The 14,986-nt window shown below is 40.8% G+C and overlaps 1 protein-coding gene across 4 annotated transcripts in view; it reads left to right on the top strand.

The window, feature by feature from the left end:
• Window positions 1–14,986, top strand: part of LOC129732484 (uncharacterized) — a 227,407-nt gene that overhangs the window by 164,296 nt on the left and 48,125 nt on the right. The gene's annotated exons all lie outside the window — the stretch shown is intronic.

Here is a 14,986-nt window from a genome sequence, read left to right on the forward strand (position 1 = left end):
AAAAAACTGTTATTGCAGATGCCTGTTGAAATACTAATTAATAAGATTGCTCAATTTAATTAGCCGTATTATTCGAATCTCCAAGCGTTTATTTATCTTTGGATGCGTATACGGTTTCTCGCATTGGACAGCTTTTCAGCATTATAAGTTTTTTCTAATTTCTGTTGTTGGTTTTGCTCGAAAAGTTTTAGATTGCTAACGTTTCATAACGTCAAATTGCAAAAAAAAATTGTTCACAATTCTATGTGTACTGTACAAATGAAGGTTTTATTTTATTTATGCTATTCACCTAGGGAATAGAATGCTGTACACTTTTAAGAAAGTTGTCGATTTTATCAAAGCTACAATACAACCTTGAAAGAGTAAAATATTGGTACGCAGACTACGTTACTAGATTATGATGCAAATCATGGATGATTATGATATCAGTGAAGCAATGAAAAAAAAGATTACTTGATAGTAATTAATTCAAATTCACTTTTTTGCAACTACAGCCTGATCGTGGGTTGTACCTTAGAAAATATTTAGCATGTAAACATGGCATCTAGAATTTTTATTGCCTCATCCTTCTAAGTGTGACAGTTTCTTATAAAATCTACTTTCAATTAAAATTTCGCCGAGTTCACAATCATAGTCTCCGTATTACAGTTGGTGGGGTATCGCATCTCGTCAGTCAGCTGTCGGCTGCGAATCAAACGCTGTTGTATATTGCTCAATTTAGAGAAACAATTGGCTTAATAAATTCAGTGACTTAAAAATTTGCCTACCAATGCATTACAAGATATGTGGGTGTGGACTTGATAAAAGACAATAGAGTCATGTTTTTTTAGTGGGTTGCTTTTTATAATAACTCGAAAACGATTCATGTTATCGACGTTTTCCGATATAGAACAAAATTAATCATATGGGTCATTCCATGTCAAGTGTCCGAGGAAATGCATCGACCATCTTCGATTTCGACCAAAATTTGTGAGTCGATGTATTTTGGGCCGGAAGTTATAAGAACAAAGTGTTGTACTGATTGGTAGACCCCTCGGCCAATGGGATCGCCTCCACTTTTTGCGAAGTTAGCAAAACACCTTTTTATTTTGTGAATATCTCGGGACCCCGAAGAGCTACATGTGATATTGACATATCATTTTAAAGGGTTTGAGACGTAGAATCGAACTACGTGGTCAACTTTTTTCCTGCAGTGTTACCAACATTGCATTTTTTTCGATTCAAATCTTAATTTGCAATTTCCTCAAAATACCCCCCTTCGATCTTGATGTTGACTACGCCAATGTGTTTAGCAGACGATTTTACTCAGGAATCACCTATCAGCAAAAAAAAAAACAATATGTAGCGTTCCAGAGATACAGCATTTTCAAAATTGCAAGATTTTGGATTTTGTCTACGCACGAAAGCGCATCTACATAAATGGCTGCTATCTTAATGGTATCCTAACAGGCGTTTGTTTAATCGAAGAGATGTACTCTAAAGGAGCATCCGTTAATGGTGTAATGCAAAAAATCCCGTTCTAGAATCATTTCGCGAAAAGTTACAGGACAGTTTTGTTTACACTTTTCCCATGATTCTTCATTTTATTGGTTTATCACATTGTAAAAATCATCCAATTTGAAACCGTTTCCTAACAGGCGAATTGTCATGTTTTTTTCTGATTTAAGGTTTGCTATGATTTCAAAATTGTAAACAACGTGTCTCATCACATGTGCAGTCATTTCATTCTTGAAGATGGTGTGTTTAATTGGATTGTATTTAAAACAAATTTGTATCGCTGGAAAACGGTATTGGTTATCACAGCAGTTTACGCGATGAGATTTACTAGCTACTAAGGGAGCATGCATAAATGACGAAGCTTGTTTTAGGTTTTTCATACTCCCCTTCCCCCTCTACCACCGTAGCACTTCATCACAAAGTCAGACCCCCTATAGATAATTACGTAGCTCTATAACAAACTCCATCTCAACCACCACTCACCCAACCCCAACGACTTTTTTGCAAATTTTATTTCTAAAACCATACATTGTATCATAAATGAATAAGACAACACAAAGAATTAAAATTGACCATGAACAAACAAAGCCGTGAAAAAAAAAACAATTAGAATAAATCTAAATTTTTAAATTTTATATTTGCTACGTAGCTTACTTACTTTACTTTACTTTTAAGGCGACAGACCGATTATCGATCCAGTGCCGAATCCAGAATACGTCGCCATGTCCTTCGGTCTTGGGCTGCTATCCTCCAATCGCCCCTAACACCTATTTCGCGTGCATCCTCGTTGACAGCACACATCCAACGAGTGCGGGGTCTACCTCGAAGTCGACGACCTCTATCGGGATTCCTGCTAAATATAGCCTTCGCTTGACGCTCGTCCGGCATTCTCGCTACATGCCCAGCCCACTGAAGCCTGCCGTGTTTTATTCGCTTGACTATATCCGCCGATTTGTATGCCTGGTACACTTCATGGTTCATGCGTCTGCGCCAAACACCATTTTCTAGTTTGCCGCCAAGGATTGAACGCAAAATCCTACGCTCAAAAACACCAAGAGCTCGCCGATCAGCCTCTTTCAGCGTCCATGATTCATGGCCGTAGAGAGCCACCGGAAGAATCAGTGTTTTATAGAGTGCAAGTTTAGTACGGATTTGCAGACTGCGGGACCTTAGCTGGTTACGTAGTCCGTAAAAGGCCCTGTTTGCGGCTGCTATCCGCCCCTTTATCTCACGGCTAACCTCGTTGTCACATGTCACTAGTGTTCCCAGGTAAACAAATTCGTCGACTACTTCAAATGTTTCCCCATCTAGCACCACCGCAGCACCAACCTCCGACGGACTACCACGCACTCTGCCAGCCACCATGTATTTCGTTTTGGCAGAGTTTATGACAAGCCCTAATCTCGCAGCTTCCCTCCTGAGAGGTCCGAAGGCCTCTTGCTACGTAGCTTGCGGTTGTCAAATTTCTTTACAAAACTGCTAGTCGTTGCATGTTCGAGTCCCGGCTCGGGAGAAGACTGTTATTATGTGTAGGATCATAGCACTAGCCTCACAGTTGTCCTGTACACTCAACCACTGTTATGAAAATGACTGCAAGACAATGACAGCAAATTTTTAACTGATCCGGCTCTCATTGTATTGCACAGCTCTCTCTGTTTCCCATACGTTCGGTAAACAGTCCGACAGCAACTGACGACAGCACACATGCAACTTCATACGGGCTGTTAGTTTTCATCTCCTTATGTCTGTTGGTTATTCCAAGCTGTCGTAAATGACAGCCTATAATCTTCCGACATCCTTCAGCACGAATCCGGGCGGGATGTCAGGTGATTATGATACACGACAGTAAGGCCGATGAAAGAATGAAAGAGAGATGGTGCGAAGCACGTTTTTTCTTACGTGGGGAATAATATCAACAATGGAAACGGTTTGCTTTGTATTCAATATGCCACCGGCCTGTGAAAAAGGAGAAACGAAAAAATGCGAGTCGATGACAGCCGCAGCCGATCAGCAGACTGTCACACTGAGCAAACTAGGCTGTCTATCCGAAAGAACAAAATACATGCGCAAGAATGAACTGTCGTTCGCAACACAAGACAGTTTCTTTGCCTTGTTAAGCTGTAGCTGTATGTGAGCTATCATGAACAGCTCATGCATGAGGCTGTTAGAGTGAAAAGAGAGAAAAGTCGTCAGTATAATGTTGCTCTCCAGTCATTCTCCTAAGCTTGCACTCAACAGTTGGCTGCGAAGCCTGTGTCAAATAAACAGAACAGAAAAAGGCACCTCCGCTCTAATTCTGGGTAAGAAAAAGAAGGAGAACATAGGTAGATGAATGTTATGATAGGCTTACTTACTCTATGACGTGCTATGATATGAGCAAATTAAGATTTTCGGTTATGATAATAATGTCACAAGTTGGTTTCAAAATTCGAATCATGAACAAAGATGTACATTTCAATCCGCGTCGAACACTCGACAGAAACGGACGTGCAAAGTGGTCGTTCTATTACAATCCGGTCCGTGTGTACGAATATCCAAACAAAAGAGTGTATTATTCGCGCTAAATGCCAACTAGATTGTGAGTTGTGTCGCTACGTTCTGTACCCGGCTCGCAACTTTGGCTGTATTGGTGCAAAATACCAGCTGCAGTTTTGATCTGTGCACAGTGAATAGATCTTTCTAATTCAAGGCCATCAGTTGACAGTCGAGTGTGCTGAGTGATCTCACACCCGGCTCACTGCTGCTGGCTGTATTGGTGCTGCTGTACCGGTGCTGCTGGCTGCTTTGGGTGCAGCTTCGAACGATCGGACAACCACTGCTGGAAGGAAGAAGTAAATAGGTACGTGTTCTTGTCGGCGCTAGTGCGCTAGTGCGCTACATTTAGCGCGATGGATATAGATCCCTCGCCTCCCGTGCCACCATCCCCGAACCCCCCTGACCCTGACCCTTCTGTTACCCCCTCCCCTGTTCATTCTCCAGTCCCCCCTCGCCCCAGGCTTTACCCGGACGGATCTCAACAGGGCAGCTATACTGTTTATTTCGTCCAAAGGCAGGAGTGAATTCAAAGCGATTAAACATACTGCAAATTTCTAAAGACCTGACGAAGGGGTACAAGGCCGTGACCGAAATTTCCAAGGTCCGACCTAACAAGCTCCGTGTCGTGGTCAGTGATCTGGCACAGGCCAATGCTATCGCTTGCTCTGAGCTCTTTACACGCGAGTATCGCGTTTACATACCCGCACGAGACGTGGAGATCGACGGTGTCATAACCGATTCGAGTCTGTCTGTCGAGTGTATCCTAAAAAGCGCAACCGGTTGCTTCAAAAATACCGAAACACAGGCGAAGATTTTGGATTGTAAGCAATTGCGGTCCATGTCTCTCGTCGGCGGTAAAAAAGTTTACACTCCGTCAGACTCGTTTCGCGTTACGTTTGCCGGATCTGCACTCCCTAGCCACGTCTCGATCGACCGGGTTCGTCTGCCTGTGCGATTGTATGTACCCCGTGTTATGAATTGCATCAATTGCAAGCAGTTAGGCCACACAGCCGCCTACTGCTGCAATAAGGCACGATGTAGCAAGTGTGGGGAGACTCATGCGGAAGATTCTTGCAGTGTTAATGCTGAAAAATGTATTCACTGTGGGGAAAACCAGCATGAGCTCTCCACATGCCCGGTGTACATGCAGCGCAGAGATAAAATCAAGCGGTCACTTAAGGAGCGTTCAAAGCGTTCTTATGCTGAGATGCTGAAGAAGACCGTGATCACTTCTACCATAACATCGAACCCCTTTGATCTGTTGTCCTCTGATGAAACCGATTCTGACGATTCATCAGCGGGAACATCTTATGCCAATCCTGGGGAGTCTGAGAAGAGGAAAAATGTTTCTTCTCCTAAACTTCCCCGTAAAGGTCCTAAGATTTCCCAAAGTGTAATGAAAAGTACGAACAAACCAAACAGTGCTGCGGAAAAACCGAAGCAAACTCCTCCTGGGCTTGCAAATTTAAAGTCCCAGAAGGAGTTCCCAGCACTGCCAGGAACATCTAAAACCCCAGTTGTTCCTTTTGCACATCCAGTTGATGAAACAAACTCTGGATTAGTGAAATTTTCTGACATTGTGGACTGGATTTTTGAAAATTTCAATGTACCCGATCCAAATAAAATTTTTCTTACAGCATTCTTCCCAACAGTTAGATCATTTTTGAAGCAGTTGACTGCCCAATGGCCCCTCCTTGCAGCGATTGTATCCTTCGATGCCTAATTCAACCGCGTATATGAAGGATTCTATCTCTGTCTTACAGTGGAATTGTAGAAGTATTTTACCAAAAATTGATTCGTTTAAAGTTTTGATAAATAAAAACAAATGCGATGCATTTTCCCTTTGTGAAACTTGGCTTACTTCAAATATTGATCTCAACTTCCATGATTTTAATATTATTCGCCTTGATCGAGACACCCCATATGGAGGAGTACTTTTAGGGATTAAAAAGTGCTATTCTTTCTATCGTATTAACCTCCCCTCGATTCCAGGCATCGAAGTTGTCGCATGTCAAATGACACTACAAGGTAAAGAGCTTTGTATTGCCTCAGTATATATTCCTCCCAGAGCACAGGTTGGGCAACGGCTGCTCTTTGATTTAATAGAACTTCTTCCCTCGCCACGTTTGATTTTGGGAGACTTCAACTCTCATGGTGTGGCTTGGGGTTCCCCTTCAATGATAACCGCTCCTCTTTAATCTATAACCTTTGCGATGACTTCGACATGACTATTTTAAACAACGGTGAAATGACACGTATCCCGAAACCTCCAGCGCGCCCAAGCGCTTTGGATCTATCCTTATGTTCGACGTCGCTACGGTTGGATTGCACATGGAAGGTAATCCTCGATCCTCACGGTAGCGACCATCTGCCTATTCTTATTTCAATTACAAACGGGTCAACTCGCATGCGACTAATTGACATTCCGTATGACCTCACACGGAATGTCGATTGGAAGTTATACGAGGAAATGATTTCAAAAGCGGTCGAGTCGATTCAACATCATCCACCACTTGAAGAATACAACCTCCTCGCGGGCTTGATTCTCGACGCCGCGTTGCAACCCCAAACGAAGAAATATCCCGGCGTAACGATCAAAGAACGGCCTCCCACTCCGTGGTGGGACCAAGAGTGCTCCGATGTCTACACGCAAAGATCCGACGCGTTTTTGGCCTTCCAGAAGGGAGGTATACCCGACGACTATATACGGTATTCAGAGCTTAATACCAAGCTTAAAAGCCTGGCTAAAGCAAAGAAACGCGGATATTGGCGTCGGTTCGTGAACGAGACGTCGAGGGAGACATCGATGAGCACTCTTTGGAACACAGCCCGAAGAATGCGGAATCGCGTAACGGTCAACGAAAGCGAGGAGTCTTCAAGTCGGTGGATATTTGATTTTGCAAGGAAAGTATGTCCGGACTCTGTTCCTGCGCAAAACTTTGTTCGCGATACGTCTCCGGGTCACGACGCGATAGAATCACCTTTTACGATGGCAGAATTTTCAGTTGCCCTCCTGTCCTGTAACAATAACGCGCCTGGGTTAGATAGAATCAAATTCAACTTTTTGAAGAATCTACCCGGCAATGCCAAGAGGCGCTTGTTGAACTTGTTCAATAAGTTCCTGGAGCAAAACATTGTACCGCAGGATTGGAGGCAAGTGAAGGTGATCGCCATCCAAAAACCAGGGAAACCAGCTTCTGATCACAACTCTTATAGGCCGATTGCAATGCTATCCTGTATCCGGAAATTGATGGAAAAAATGATACTCCGTCGTTTAGACCATTGGGTCGAATCAAACGGTCTACTATCAGATACTCAATTTGGCTTCCGCCGCGCCAAAGGGACGAATGATTGTCTTGCGTTGCTTTCAACAGATATTCAGCTAGCGTATGCTCGCAAAGAACAAATGGCGTCTGCGTTCTTGGACATTAAGGGGGCTTTTGATTCCGTTTCTATTGACATTCTTTCGGGTAAACTTCACCGACAAGGATTTTCTCCAATTTTGAACAATTTTTTGCACAATTTGTTGTCCGAAAAGCACATGCATTTTACGCACGGCGATTTGGCAACTTTTCGCATTAGCTACATGGGTCTTCCCCAGGGCTCATGTTTAAGCCCCCTTCTTTACAACTTTTATGTAAATGACATCGACGAATGTCTGGCAAATTCATGCACGATAAGACAACTTGCAGACGACAAGGTAATCTCTGTTACAGGAGCCAAAGCTGCCGATTTGCAAGGACCATTGCAAGATACCTTGGACAATTTGTCTGCTTGGGCTTTACAGCTAGATATCGAATTCTCTCCGGAGAAGACTGAGATAGTAGTTTTTTCTAGGAAGCATGAACCTGCTCAGCTTCAAACACAATTAATGGGTAAAACGATTTCTCAGGTTTTGGTACACAAATATCTTGGTGTCTGGTTCGACTCTAAAGGCACCTGGGGTTGTCACGTGAGGTATCTGATGAAAAAATGTCAACAAAGAGTGAATTTTCTTCGTACAATAACCGGACAATGGTGGGGAGCCCACCCAGGAGACCTTATAAGGCTTTACCAAACAACGATACTGTCTGTTATTGTGTACGGGTGTTTCTGCTTCCGCTCCGCAGCAAACACACATTTGATCAAACTGGAGCGAATACAATATCGTTGTTTGCGTATCGCCTTGGGTTGCATGCAATCGACCCATACGATGAGTTTGGAGATCTTAGCTGGAGTACTACCATTGAAAAACCGCTTCTGGAGCCTGTCTTCTCGTATTCTAATCAAATTTGAGGTCTTGAACCGTCCCGTGATTGAAAATTTTGAAAGGTTAATCGAACTTAATTCTCAAACCCGTTTTATGACATTGTATTTCAATCACATGTCCCAAAATATTAACCTTTCTTCGAATATTCCAAATCGTGTCGACTTATCAAATACTTCTGATTCTACTGTGTTTTTCGATACATCCATGATATAAGAAACTCGTGGAATCCCGGATCATTTACGCGTGCAGCAGATCCCTAAATTTTTTTCCAATAAATATCGAAACATCAACTGCGACAATATGTTCTACACTGACGGATCACTTCTTGATGGGTCCACTGGCTTCGGTATCTTCAATAACAATTCAACCGTTTCCCATAAGCTCGATAATCCTGCTTCTGTTTACGTCACAGAATTAGCTGCAATTCAGTACACCCTAGGGATTATCGAAAAAATGCTCACGGACCATTATTTCATCTTTACGGACAGTCTCAGTTCCATTGAGGCTCTCCGATCGATGAAAGATGTTAAGCACTCTCCGTATTTCCTGGGGAAAATACGGGAACATCTGAGTGCTTTATCCGAAAAATCTACTCAGATTACCTTAGCGTGGGTCCCTTCTCACTGCTCGATACCGGGTAATGAGAAAGCGGACTCTTTGGCTAAGGTGGGCGCAACAAACGGTGATATTTATGAAAGACCAATTGCCTTTAATGAATTTTTCGCATTTGTACGTCAGAATACGATCATCAGTTGGCAAAATTCTTGGACCAAGGGGGAACTGGGAAGGTGGTTACATCCCCAAGGTGTCGACGAACCCGTGGTTCAAGGGGTTGGATGTAGGTCGGGATTTCATTTGCGTGATGTCCCGGCTTATGTCCAATCACGTGTTGGGCTCGGGGAAAGTGGTATCTGTGCCTGTGGTGAAGGTTATCACGACATAGAGCACGTTGTTTGGTCATGCCCTGTACACCGTGACGCCAGGTCTAGATTAATAGCTTCCCTGCAGGCCGAAGGTAGGCAGCCGGCTGTTCCTGTTCGTGATGTCTTGGCGAGCCGTGACCTATCCTACATGTCCCTTATATACGTTTTCCTGAAATCCATCCATGCCCCAGTTTAGTCCTATCTCCTTCCGCCTACATCCAACCAAACGACAAGAACACGTTAAGACCCCGGATCCGGAAACAGCAATCAGACCCGCACGATACTCTCAAGGCCCGATGAAAACAACCCAATATGCCAGACCGTAATATCTTGGCCCAGCAGCGGAACAAATTTAATATGCTGCTTACCTATGGCAATGAAAATCATCAAACAGCAAACCTGTGCTTTTAATGCAAAATACTCTAGCTTTAAGTTAGATTTAGTTTCAGCTCGTAGTCGGCAGCGAGGATAAAAAATTTGCTTTTAGTTATAAGGATACTTTAGAAAGTAAGCTACCAGATATAATTGGCGCCGTTAAACATTGAATTGTATTTGTGCCGTGTCAAATAAACTATAGATGAGAAAAAAAAATAAAAGATGTACATTTAAAAAAAAACAGTTTGAATTTACGGAAAGTGTAGCCAAAACTCTTCTGTTACCTTTCGTGAAAATGATTTTAAAGCGGGATTTTTTGCGTTATATCATTACCGGATGCTCCTTTAGAGTACATCTCTTCGATTAAACAAACGCCTGTTAGGATACCATTAAGATAGCAGCCATTTATGTAGATGCGCTTTCGTGCGTAGACAAAATCCGAAATCTTGCAATTTTGAAAATGCTGTATCTCTGGAACGCTACATTTTTTTTTGCTGATAAGTGATTCCTATGTAAAATCGTCTGCTAAACACATTGGCGTGGTCAACATCAATAGAAGGGGGGTATTTCAAATAAATTGCAAATTAAGTTTTGAATCGAAAAAAATACAATGTTGGCAACACTGCAGGAAAAAATTGACCACGTAGTTCGATTCTTCGTCTCAAACCCTTTAAAATGATATGTCAATATCACCTGTAGCTCTTTGGGGTCCCAAGATATTCACAAAATAAAACCCAAATTAATCCACCTAGTGCTGCAGAAATCTTTGTTATACTAACTATTACTTTATACATATTGGGCCAGTCAATTACGAATCGTATACCAACGTAAGCCCAATTTCAATAGTGAATGAGATGAATTTAAAAGAAAGTTTTCAGAACGTTAACCAAAGACGATTATATAATCAAAGCTTGACGTGGTTTCCGCAAATAATATGAATGTTATCACTGGAGTACATGAGTCTTATTTTTTCGATCACAAACCAATTTTTAAATGCTGGCTAGAAGCAATTACATTTTTTTTTGAGATAATCGAACGTGGGGAAACAGTAATAGATGCTGATTTCACACTAGAACAGCAAGCATGTATGTTAGTTCAATGCGGTTCTACTTATTCGCTTTATTTTCAGAAATCGCAGGAACTAGATTATGAACCAGCATCAAGTTTTTTTTTACGAATTGAAGCAAGCTTCTACAAACCTGCTCTCGAAATATAGTTCAGAATTATACAGGAAAAAAATATAGCTATTGATGAAAGTTGTCAATTTAATTCTATCTCAAATGCATTATCTGAAAATGAAGGCTCTCTACGATCTTTGAGAATTTTAGATTTTCAGAATGTAGGCGAGAACATTATTCTTTTCGAAGGCCTAGGCTGTATGAAAAAATCCGGAATAACGACTTTTTAAATCTTGCTGCGATAACGAGTAGTGGAGTAACATGGATACTCTGTTTGCACTTAGTCTTGAATCAGAAAGCAATATTTATATCTTACATGAGCATATTGTATCATTCATAGAGATAAGTGACTTTTCACCTGCGCACACTAGTAAACGTGTAGAGCCATGTAGAGTTGCTTCAACACTTTTTCCTTTTTTTGTCGATTACGTTCATCAGCTTATTTAGATTCCTGGTCACAAATTTAAAACATAAAATAAGTGTTCAACTGAAAAATTTTCCAGCGATTTATTTGTGTTTTTCTCAACGGGTGGCACTGACACATTCGTACGTAAATAGGTCTATACATCTTTGGTAAAGCTTTTCAAAATATCTGCATCACTAATTGTTTTACATTTGCACAATGTAGGATCAGATTTTACTACAATGCTTGGCTCCCGAAAGCTGTAAATGTTTCTTATTCTTCGCAAATCTAGGTTCAACGTACAGTTTAGTATATATTTTATAAGAAGTGAGGACGGAAGCTTCAGAAGCGAGAAGAGGAGCTAAATAAACATTGCATTTTCTTCTGGAATCTGGTTCAAATTTTCAAGAAAAAGCTGAAGGGTAATTTATTTACACCAGTTAAGACGCACTACGAAGAGTGTAAAGATTATGAAAAGTTGTCGATGATTGTTGATTTCCTTTGAGAAATAAATAGCGATACGAAAAAAGAGGGATAGAGAAGAAGAAAGAGCAGTGAGAGAGAAAAATTATCCAGAAAGTAAAATATCCCATGTCTAAAATATACTGTGGTCAAAACTCTACAGTTCAAGCAACCAATAAAAGATCGCATTCGGTATGACTTTCAAAGAGCTCTGGGGCCTTCATTTGAGCATGCGAACATCAAAATCGGAATAAACGTCCTTTAAAAAGAGTGTTTTTTATTATTTTTCTTTTTTGGGTTGATTTTAATATACTACACATATAAATAACATATTTACACATACATACGTACAGGCACACATACACAAACATACATAAATTGTTCAATTCGTCGATCTGAGTAAATTGGTATACAACACATGGCTCTCCGTGCCAGTAATTTTGCCTTAAAAGTTAAATGTCTCATATAAAAAATACTCTTTGATCAATATTTTTAAAATCTAAGCCACTAATCAAAAATCCACTCGGTAACATCCTGGGGGAGCACAGTAGCTTCCGTTTGCGTATAAGATCATCAAAATCGGATATTGCGTTCTGTAAGAAAGGTGCGTTAGTATTTTGCGGCATATACATACAGACAACATACATACACACACACACATACACACACACATACACACACACACATACATATACGATTCGGCCCTCGGGATCATGGATCTATTTTGCGTTTTTCGACCGATTTTATAACCTTTGTTTAGTATAACAAAGGTAATAACAAAGGTAATAGTATAACAAAGGTAAAAAGGTGTTTTGCTAACTTCGCAAAAAGTGGAGGCGGTCCCATTGGTCGGGGGGTCCACCAATCGGTACAACACTTTGTGCTTATAAGTTCCGGCCCAAAATACATCGACTCACAAATTTTGGTCGAAATCGGAGGTGGTCGATGCATTTCCTCGGACACTTTCTATGTACAATTCTGATAAAAATTTCATAAAATGAAATACATTCTTTAAAAACAAATGTATAACTACTTACGTGTTTATCCACATAGTAAGGAGAAACAATAAAACCCTACCTTTTGTAATGAGCAAGCTGCTCATAGCAAAGAGCGAATGTGAGCAAATTATTTTACTCATCTCTAGTTTCGTTTTGTTCTAGCTCCACAAAATTTATACTGGCACCGGCGACAATAGAGAAATTTTACTGCAACCTTTAATGGAACGTTTTGATATCCAGCTTGAATATTGTAGGTTTTGGAATCTTCGTTTTAAACCGTGAAGAGAAATTTTACAAGAAGAAAGAATAGGGTAGAGCGGGGCTAGTTGGTTACGGGGTAAGTTGGTTAATGAGAATATCTTCGAATCTACGTATCAAAAAAATCGTGTAGTATGGGTGATATGTAGCAGTTAACCGGAGAATTTTAATGACAAAATGAAGTACAGTTTTAATTAGGACGGATAATAAATACAGGTTGGTGCCAAATTGGCCATCAGTTCTACTCGGTTTTCAAGTTGAAAACTGGCCAAATTGAAATAAACCTTCTTCAATGCATAATGAAAGTACTTTTAGTTAGTTTCAAGTTGTGTAAAGCAAATTTTCGCCAAATTTTTTTTGTTCATATATTTCAAGTTATTTTCATATTGAAAACATGAGGGGCTAGTTGGTCACAAACGAGCGGGGCTGGTTGGTCCTATGCACATCATCAATGAATTCAAGTAACCAAGTATATGCAATTCCAGGAACGGCGCATTTCGTGATGCAAACTAAAACCAAGCACAAACAGCATGTGCTCTGCTTAGCAAAACCATTTATACAGAAGTCGCTCTTTACGCGAAGGATAAGTGCCGCGTACTTTTCTCATGTTTGGGATTTCGTAAAGCAAACGTATAAACAAAAAACCGGGAGAGGTTTGACTTCCGCTGAGACGCTACAGGCTGCCGCAAATGCAGTGAGAAAGGATCACTGAATTGTCCTTCCGAAATAAAAATGGTCAATTTACCGCACATCCTGACCAACTTACCCCAACTTGGGGGCTAGTTGGTCAATTTGACATCCACTCAAAGAACATAGAATATTCGCAAAATCGTAGACTATTTCGAGTCGTTCATATTTTTTCTAGAAACTACAGACTTAACGCAACATTTTCATGTAATGAGTTTTTGTCAAAACATTCCCTACAAAAAGTTACATTTTAACCAAAAATGACCAACTAGCCCCGCTCTACCCTAATGAAAATAATAAAATAGTGATTGAATAGCAATCTCCTACGTACAGACTGGACTAGAAAGGCCTAAACACAATGGGTACGTTGCAGCCGCGTTTGCGGCAATTTGACAATTAGCTCATACATTTTCTGTCAAATTAACGGCAACGCAACGCAAACGCATTCATTGTGTTTGGGCCTGAAAAATGGAAATAAACTTTAACTTCCGTTTAGATCTCTTCCTTGAGCTTGAGACAGCGGCTTTACGAGGTTTTGATATCACAGCGATGTATTTTGTTTTGAACGTTGCTACCTACTGATCAGGAAATATTTTCAAGGGGAGCGGTCACGCAGAAAATGTAATGTTGTATTTGAAATATCCCAATCATCAATCGATCTGGCGGTTTACTTGTACTTGAATATCGGCTGTGTTGTAGAAAAAAGTCTGTAATTTCTTGTTTTGTTGATAATAATATGCGTACAATACACCGATTCATCAATGCCGTAATTCAATAATTCAATTGTTGACGTAGGTCCGGAATATCATGATCAATGTGTCTTGGATGACTAATATTTACAGTATTATTATGACATAATAATTGTTACAACCAATTTCTTGTTACGTGGTGAATATCGAGAAAAAGTTTCAAGGACGAATTTCTCATTTTTCATACGATTGGAACCACAACACCGAGCTTAGAAGATTCGATACTTCGAATAATCGAGTTTGACCTACAAGGGTTCATGCTACGCATACGTGCTTAGCATCTTTGTTTTTTTTTTCAACCAAAATGATTTTTTGTCGAAGCAATCTTAACACAAAGCTTTTGATACCAAGGAAACGCATCTAAGCTTTATAAGACGTTGAGACATTTCCCTAATGCTCATGTCACGTTCATTGGTATGGCCAATAACAAGTTGTAAGAGCAAAACGACTCTGATTATTTTCGTCTATTTTGTATGCTAGAAGCAGCTTCCCGCTAAGGTCGTCCATCAGCTTACGGATCCACTGCAGTTCTTGAAGATATTGGGCAGTACTTCAGGCTGCTTGCTGCATCTCCAACACAGCCTATCGATCGTTCCATTTGGATAACGCAAAATTCTTCTAGCGGCTTTAGTAGTCCGCTTCTGAGGATGGAGGTTGCGGTGGCTACATCAG

Source organism: Wyeomyia smithii, chromosome 3, assembly GCF_029784165.1.
Source record: "Wyeomyia smithii strain HCP4-BCI-WySm-NY-G18 chromosome 3, ASM2978416v1, whole genome shotgun sequence".
NCBI classification, from domain to species: Eukaryota; Metazoa; Arthropoda; class Insecta; order Diptera; family Culicidae; genus Wyeomyia; species Wyeomyia smithii.